The sequence below is a fragment of the Megalops cyprinoides genome, chromosome 10, assembly GCF_013368585.1.
Source record: "Megalops cyprinoides isolate fMegCyp1 chromosome 10, fMegCyp1.pri, whole genome shotgun sequence".
Lineage (NCBI taxonomy): Eukaryota > Metazoa > Chordata > Actinopteri > Elopiformes > Megalopidae > Megalops > Megalops cyprinoides.
In genome coordinates this window covers 35,776,348-35,784,989 of record NC_050592.1, presented here as the reverse complement: position 1 = coordinate 35,784,989, position 8,642 = coordinate 35,776,348, and positions in this window count along the sequence as shown.

Here is an 8,642-nt window from a genome sequence, read left to right as displayed (position 1 = left end):
ACCACAGGTGTCACATGTTCCTTGCGCAGCCTGGCTGTGTTATATTAATAATTAAGTTTCCATAGTTATGTCCACTCCCTCAAATTTGAGTTGTTGAGATTATTTAGCTGCTGTTCAGGTCAGACAGGATAGCTTCAATCCATTGTGCAGAGGAAGCCACAAAGCACATGTATTTTAAACTCACAGTGATCAAGTTAATCCTCAATGAAATGTTGAAATGCTGATTGTTGCACAGGGAGGGACATTTAATGCATCTCTAATTTTACCTGACATTTCACAATGCAGAGTTTTTATGAGACATTTACAATTATATTGAATTGCCAAACTAGATCTATAAATCATTTTTAAAATTCACATGTAGTGTATTATTTAAAGAACAGAGGCTGAATCACCCACCGATAAACTAACTGATAAATAAAAGCACTGACAGAGACATACTGAAGACTTTCTTTTAAATATCCCAACTTTAATAGCTAATGCAATATGATTTTTTTTGTGTGAAATCGTCAATCACAACTACACCCCAAGGGCAGAATAAATGCTTGCTGTTTTCAGGTGTGGGCTTCCTGCTGAATTTTGCACTGAAAAGAATACTATTAGTCCTTAGCACAATGTGAAAGCAAGCCAATAGCCTTACTCAAGAAGCATTTCCGTGGAAACAGAAGTATTTACACCATACCAGAAAATGACTGTAGACATAACGTTATACCTACACCTGTACGTGATTTTGCCATAAAAGATTGCATGGTTGTCAGAATTAATGGAGCAATGTGTTCGTTTTTAAATTTATTTTTGTCCAATTTTAATTTGTAATCACTGAAATTTTTCACAGATAGTTATTTCCTTAGTAATTCAACATCATGGTTAGGGCTGTGCGATATGACCAAAATCTCAAATCCCGATATAGGTCATTTCATATCCTGATACGATACATATCACGATATAGCACATTTTCTGTAAATTCAATGAATAAATAGTTTATATAAAATGACCACATGGAAAGGCCTATTTCTTATTACATTTTGAATTATATACTCGACGAATAAAAGGTACTTACATATTTGATTATTTTTCTCCTTTTATTTAGAATCTTTATGCAAATTTTCAATTAACTCTTTAGCACATACAGTCACACCAGTGTGATTAGCCATTTAGCGCGTAGGCCCTATGCTAAAACCGGTGCGATTAAAACACTAGGTTGGAAAAATTCTAGCTAACTTTAGCTTTGAGAAAACAGCGATTTAACGTTAAAAAATATTGCAAATGCTAACTGAAAACTAGGAGAAGCTTAATAACACTAATGAAAACCTAACGAACCATGTAGCCTAATGCAACACGAATAAGTTGCATGCAAAAAGGTTAAGCATGTAACAAAATATAAAATATTAATGTATAAAATATAAAAAGTAGGCTTGTCAGAATAACCGTTTAATTTTGATTAATTAATTAAAGAAAACAATAACGCGTCAAAAAATTAATGCAATCGCACTCTATGATGCCCCATGACCCCATACGTCACTTTGCATTTAAGCATGTATCATATCCAACTGCAGGCTAGCTAGGTTCTTTTATATCATACACATATCCACGTTTGCGCTGTCGGTAAATGCGAATTAACATACATCATACATCATACATACACTGGACTAATCTAATTTCAGAATACATTTCAATGGAAAAGAGTAATGCTCACAAAAAGAACCAAATATCAGCCTTTGAAGACATTTGGTACCCATTTCTAACTTTTCTAAATTCAATCCAAACATAACTACAAGCCGTGTATATTACCAGACACATACCCCCCTGCTCCCCTTTTTCTGGCGCCCCCCTCCCCCCACCCCACCTCACCCCCCGACCCCTAACATTCCTACTCTCGGTTCACCCCCCCCCCCCCCCTTTTCTTTCTTTAATTTATTTACTTATTTTGCCTATCAGTTACCACAATTACACATACACATAAACACATGTCACTTACACTCTTGCAGAATATATCTGACAACCTCCTTCAGCATCCCTAAACCGTGACCACCCAATGTGAATCATAGCTTACTTTATTCAATCTTTAATAACTTGCCTCTTCATGTTCGTCAACTGTCTTGTCTAGTCCTGTCTTCCCAGTCCTTTATTATTGTCCCGTCCTACTCGTCCCGTCTTACTTTGTTTTTTCTTGCGTTTTCTTTATTTCACATTCTCTATGTTGTGCTATACACAATCCCCCCTTTTATGGATATCCATATTATTACGAATGTATTGCCTTATTAAAAATGTCTGAAACACAGTCCAAGTCAGAAACCAAAGATCCAATGGAAAACAGACAACATCCAAAAACAACAGGCAGAAGAGAAATCCGGGGCAGGCAGAGAAGCACCGAAACAGACAACTAGCAGGAACGAAACAACTAAGATACTGAGACAATTGGCAAAGAAAACAGCAGGGTATATGTAGGCAGGGAGATGATGAGGTAACGAGACACAGGTGTGTGGAACAGGCTTCAGGGGATAGGCGTGGGCGAGTAACAGGAGGCAGGGAGGCAGGTGGGACAAGGAAACACAAGACCTGTAAACAAAAGCAAAAGACACATCCACACAGACAGACAGGGAAAAACACTTGAACCAGCAACCTTTCAGTTACAAGCACTCCTCCTTACCCCTACACTGCTACCCACAAGAAATCTCAAGAGACATACTGAAAATTGGCCAGATGACTTCTGATGCATTGAGAAATTGAAATAAATAAATTTATTATGTACAAACTCAACTGTTTTTGCCACCGGTATTACTCCATAGTTAAGTCCTCCCTTTTTGTCTTGCTGTGGGTTCACGTACATGGCAATTCAGTTTTTCACTTTTAAATGAGAGGGACATATTTTTGAAATGTTTTACAGCCTTATTAACACTATTATTGATCTTTGGTTGGGAGCTTAGCTAGCCATTTGTTTGTTGCTGTGGGGAACTCAACAATTGCTAACACTTTGGCTTCAACTGGCCTCACTTGGCCCTGCCAAACCTGCTTACCAAGGTAAGACACAACCGCTTTTGCAATTTCACAATTAGTTAGATGTGTGTTAACACTGCACCTGAAAAGTGTTCAAACACCAACAGTAGGTTTTTAAGTGTTCTTCCCACCTGGCAGAATATATCACCAAATCATCTAAATAAGCCTCAGTATTTGTCACTCCAGACAAAACTATCTGCATGAGCCGCTGAAAAGTAGCAGTACAGTGTTTCATGTGCCAAAAGCCATCACGGTGTATTGCATGAAGTTGTCTGGAGTTACGAATTGCGGAGATTTCAGAAACACGCAGTGTTAAAGGCACTTGCCAATATCCTTTTAGAAGGTCTAATTTGGTGACAAAATGTGCAGCTCTAACCTTGTCAACACAATCTTCCATTCTTGGAAGAGGAAGGGAATCTGGCTTGGTGATGCTGTTTACCTTGCGGTGATCTGTACAAAAGTGAAATGTCGAATCAGGTTTTGGAACAAGTAAACAGGGTGAACTCCAGGGACTTTGACTGGGGACACCTTGGCCATTTTTCAACATCTACCTTGGCTTTCATCACCTCGTGCTCTTTGGGGTTAACCCTGTAAGGATGCTGCTTAATGGGCAGACATTCACCAACATCAATATTGTGACTAAGAACAGGAGTGGGAACATCTGAAAACAAATTGGGATGTTTTTGAATTAGCTGCCTACAGTGTCCCTACAGTGGAGTTTGGGAAGATAGGCAAGATGAGACTCTAGGTTAGTCAAAATAACAGAGTTCTGCAAATGGACACAAGAAGTTCGGGTGTCACTTGAGGCTAAATCATTGTAAGGAAAAACAAGGTGCAAATGAAAGAGGAAACTAATGAAACAGGTCCCTCCTGGCCCTCACACCTTAGCCCATTTTATTTTCTTGTGGGCTCCTGGTCACCACTGAGTTAATTACCTTCTCCCAGCCATTTTACCATTTCAAAAGGAGAATGGCTGGAAGACCCCCAGATTGTTATCAGATAGTGTTTCTTGGATTAGGTGTTAAACAAAGGGTTGAGCAGGCGGTTCAGACAAAGGGTGGATTTACAGACTGTTATCTTGGTTGCTTCACAACCTTATAGCATCATCCTCGCGACAATAAGGAGGCGGCAACACAGCAGCAGAGGTGGTAGGCACAGTGGACTGGGAAGAATTGGCTACATCCTTTGCATCATACAACTTCAACATGTTGTGACACACCTTTGTCTCTCACCTGTGGTCAGGGGTACAAATAACAATTGGTTTCACCTATTTTACTTTCAACCGTGTAAGGACCAGAGAATTTGGCTTCTAATGCCGAACCAGGTACAGGGAGAAATGCTAGCATAGAATCACTGGGCTGAAAACTGTGCGTTACACTCTTGTGATCAAAGTGTGCCTCCATCTTAGACTGTGAAGTGGATAGATTTGCTCTAGCAATGTCACAGGCATGAAGTAGTCATTCATGAAAAGAACTGAAATAGTCTAGAATGGACACAAGCAAAGACTTTTTGGATAACAGCTATTCACTTAGCAGTTTTAATAGGCTACAAATGGAATGGCTAAACACAAGATCTACAGAACTGAAACCCAAAGACTCCTGCATGGTTTCACACACAGCAAAAATAAGCAGGGCCAAACCCTCCACCCAATCTTTGCCTGTCTCAGTACAATACGCATGTAGCATGGTGCACCGATGGAAGTGTACCAATGCGTCTGGTGATTCCGGATGATAAGCATTGGAAAACTGGTGGTTTACAGCCAATTCACTCAACACCTGTGCAAAAAATTTTGAGGTGAATTTTGAGCCTTGGTCTGTCTGTATGAATTTTGGCAGGCCAAATACTGAACAGAACTTGATTAGCTCCTTAACCACTGCTTTGGCTTTTAGACTTCACAGTGGAATAGCCTCAGGGTACCGAGTTCCAGTGCACATCAAAGTTAGAATGTATTGGTGGCCAGACCTTGACTTAGACAGCAGGCCAACACAGTCAATTGTGAGATACTCAAAGGGTCCTGCCATGACAGGAATCAGCTGGACTTGCGAATGATAACCTGACAGCAAGACAATTTGATGAATTGCGTCCCTACCTGCATCAGCATTTTGGGAGGCCCACTTGCGTATAAGTACTCTGTTGTCCCAGAAATAAGCCACACCACCATCTGGAAGTTTACCCATATCTATTGCAGCCTCAATGTAGCATGTCAAAGACAGGTCAGACTTCTGCACAGTGGCCAGCTGGTCTCTGCCAATTTTTAGAGGGAAATCTTTATCAGTGGACAGCTCTACAAGGTTAGACACAGAAATATCAGACAGTATTCAACAGTGTCTCATGGAGAAGGCATAAATGAATCAGACAGGTCGACAACGTCTCCAAATTTCTGTGGCTGTGCACGTGTCACAATGCAGGCAGGGAAAACAGAAGGAAACTCTTTGGACAAATCAGATTTCGTGCAAATTTCTGGTGAATCTCCAACAATTGGATAGAACAAAACCTTTCCACCTGCAGGTCATTTCCCAGTATGAACTGCATACCATCAACAAGCAACTGTTTGCAGGCACCCACTTTCACAAACCCAGTGACGAGTTTGGACCTCAAATACACAAAATGTAAAGGAACTTTTACACAGCCCAGTTCGATACCATGGACCAACACATTTGTACTGCAATACGTGTCATCCAAAAATGGTAGAACACTTTCCAGAATGAAAGATTGAACAGCTCCTGTGTCTCTCAGTTTTGAAATAGGTTTTGACTCTGTAGCGAAGGGCAAGAGCAGTCACCCCACCCAGCCTCGAACCCGGGTCTACAGGGTACCAACCATGCAACTTTGACCACGACACCAAAGAGCCTGGCTCGTTGGTATAGTAGTCAGAGCGCATACTCAACCATAGTGACAGCACTCTGTCACACTGCCCTCCCCTTCAGGAAGCGCATATTCAACCGTAGTGACAGCACTCTGTCACAGACTCAGTCTCAGTATAGAGAGACACAGAACCACTTAAGAGAAACGGATTATAGAGAGACTCATCAGGGTCATCAGAAGCAGACAGAGACCAGGTAAAGGCAACACTTTTAGGTTTGGAGCTGGAATTCTTTTTCTTCCAGGCCTTACAATCTGAAATTAAGTGGCCAGCCTCTTAATTTGCCTCTCTCCTGCCTCTTAATCTGTAGATCTACATGTTTCAGTACAGTGACAAATGAGGATTGTATCGAGGCAGTTGAGAACCGGAGGTAGGAGGGGGCTTTGCTTGGACTCCTCCATCATAGAAGCTTCCTGCCCTTCACCGTCCTCAGACTCATTGGGTAGAATCCTCTGCTCTACTAATTTACTGTACAGCCCAGCCTTGATTACCCATTTGGCTGCTTCACGGGGAACATTAATGTTAAATAAATGAGCAATCTGCAGCAAATCGTCCTTAAAACACAGATTAAACCTTTCAGTGGTCGGATAGGGCGTAAACTCTACATGGTCAAATGACATTATCTTCTCCTGCACCAAAAGAAAACAGCCAGACAAACAGAAAAAAAACAAACTCACCTAGGTGCAACAGATGGCAAATCGGTTCAATGACCGGTGGCTAAAATGGAGCGGGCCCCCACTTTGTTACGACCCCTGGCTAGGTTCAGGGATCGTAATTAAAATAGTGAGTGGAGTATCCCTTCTCCTATCCCCAGCACTAACCACACCAGCAACAATTCCGCAAAAAAAATATATTTTTATAAATAAACCAGGAAGCAAAATTTCAGGAGGGGGAAAATGCCAAAATAACAAACAGAAAAACACAACCATGTAATTGGCTTAAAAGTCTACTTACCTAACAACAAAAAGTAAAATAAACAACAGAAAACGTAACCTCCCTAACTAAACATTAAAAGAGGAAAAACATAGAGATCAAACAAAAAAATGGCTCCCACCTCCCTACGGATCTTCCAATAGATTTGGGCAGCTGTTTGCAATATGTACAAACAGGGCCGGCCCGCGGCATAGGCAGTATAGGCAAATGCTAAGGGCGCCGACCATCCAGGGGGCGCCAAAAACGGGGGAGAAAAAAAAAAATTACTCTTCTTAATACTAGTTGGTATTATATATCTTAATAGGAAGATAATGAGCCAAAAATATCTAACTGCATAGCAAACGCTATTAAATATGAATAAAAATAATAATAAAAATGATGATCACACTTTACTTTCCTGAGATGCTCCCCCTTCCCCCCGGACTAATTAGACTCTACCTGCTGGCGGAGGGGGGAGGGGGGAGGGGGGCACGCATTGACGTGACCCCAAAAGCAAGCTCGACAACAAGACAATGACGACAGGACAACAACAACATGTCAAAACGTCCCAAACTGTCTGGTGCCCAGGGGAGGAAAAAAAGAAAAGAAGAGGAGGAAAAAAGAGAGAAAGACAGAGGTAATGTTACAATAAAGGTGATGTCATGACATTATTTGTACGTAGGAGAACAACGACACGTTGTTAACCAAACATGGTTTGCTAATCAATAAATAGCTAGCGTGAACTGTTTTAACTTCAGTTAGGCTAATGGCATGTTACGAAGGACCAAAGCTGTTATGAAAAATGGCACTCCCACCCAGCTTCCAAATATGTAAATATTATAGGGTCAGCAAGAGTTAAAATTAAAATAAAACTTGTTTACATTTTTATTGAAAACTGGTTAGGCCACGTTTTCTTAGCTTGCAATATTAGCCTTAATCAAAAAGCTAACGTGTTATTCCTTTTCCTATAGTTGCACAGTGCACATTAGTGCACATCATTCCTGTTATAGCATACCTTAGCATTCCTACATTCTATATTATAGTGCAGTTTACTACTTCTTTGCATTCTGCTAATCAGCATTTCCTTGTAATGACAAAAATTGAATCTTATATCATTTGCATATCAGAAAAGTATTAAACATGTACAGCGTAGTCATCATGCACATATCCCTTAGATTTTTATTTTGTCATATTTCAGTTTATTCTTAAAATCATATTATGTATCATATCATATTTATTATTAGATTGGTGTAATATATTCCTCTTCTCTCTTCAGATGCGCTGTTTCTCAGTCCCACCCCTGCAAACTCTTGACCTTCCTGCATGAGAAGAAGCTGGCAGAAATTTACCCCAACATGTGGGTTGCTCTGAGAATCTTTGCCACTCTTCCTGTCACAGTGGCTACTGCAGAAAGAAGCTTCTCAAAGCTTAAACTGATAAAAACCTACTTGAGAGCTACAATGATGCAGGAACGTCTAAGTGGACTTACCATCATTAGTATAAATCATGTGGTCTCAAGTAAGCTATCATACGATGATGTTATAGATGACTTTGCTGTAAGAAAGAGCAGGAGAGTTAAGCTGTAGCAGCAGGTGATATGAGGTTGAGTAGGTGGTTGTGTAGTTTTGATGCAGTACCAAAAAGCACCAGTAGATGTCTTTATAAGAGCCCCCTTTCTCCCCTTTTATTGATATTCTTGTAATTTTTTTTTTTTTTTTGGCAATACTGGGGTTTTTTTAACATCTTATTGTGTGCAGTGCCTTATTTATATTGTATTTATAATTTATTTTATGCCACTGGTTTACACTTTTTAAATTATTTTGTAGGTATTTAAGTCTTATACTTTATTTAAGCTATTCATATTGTATTTAAA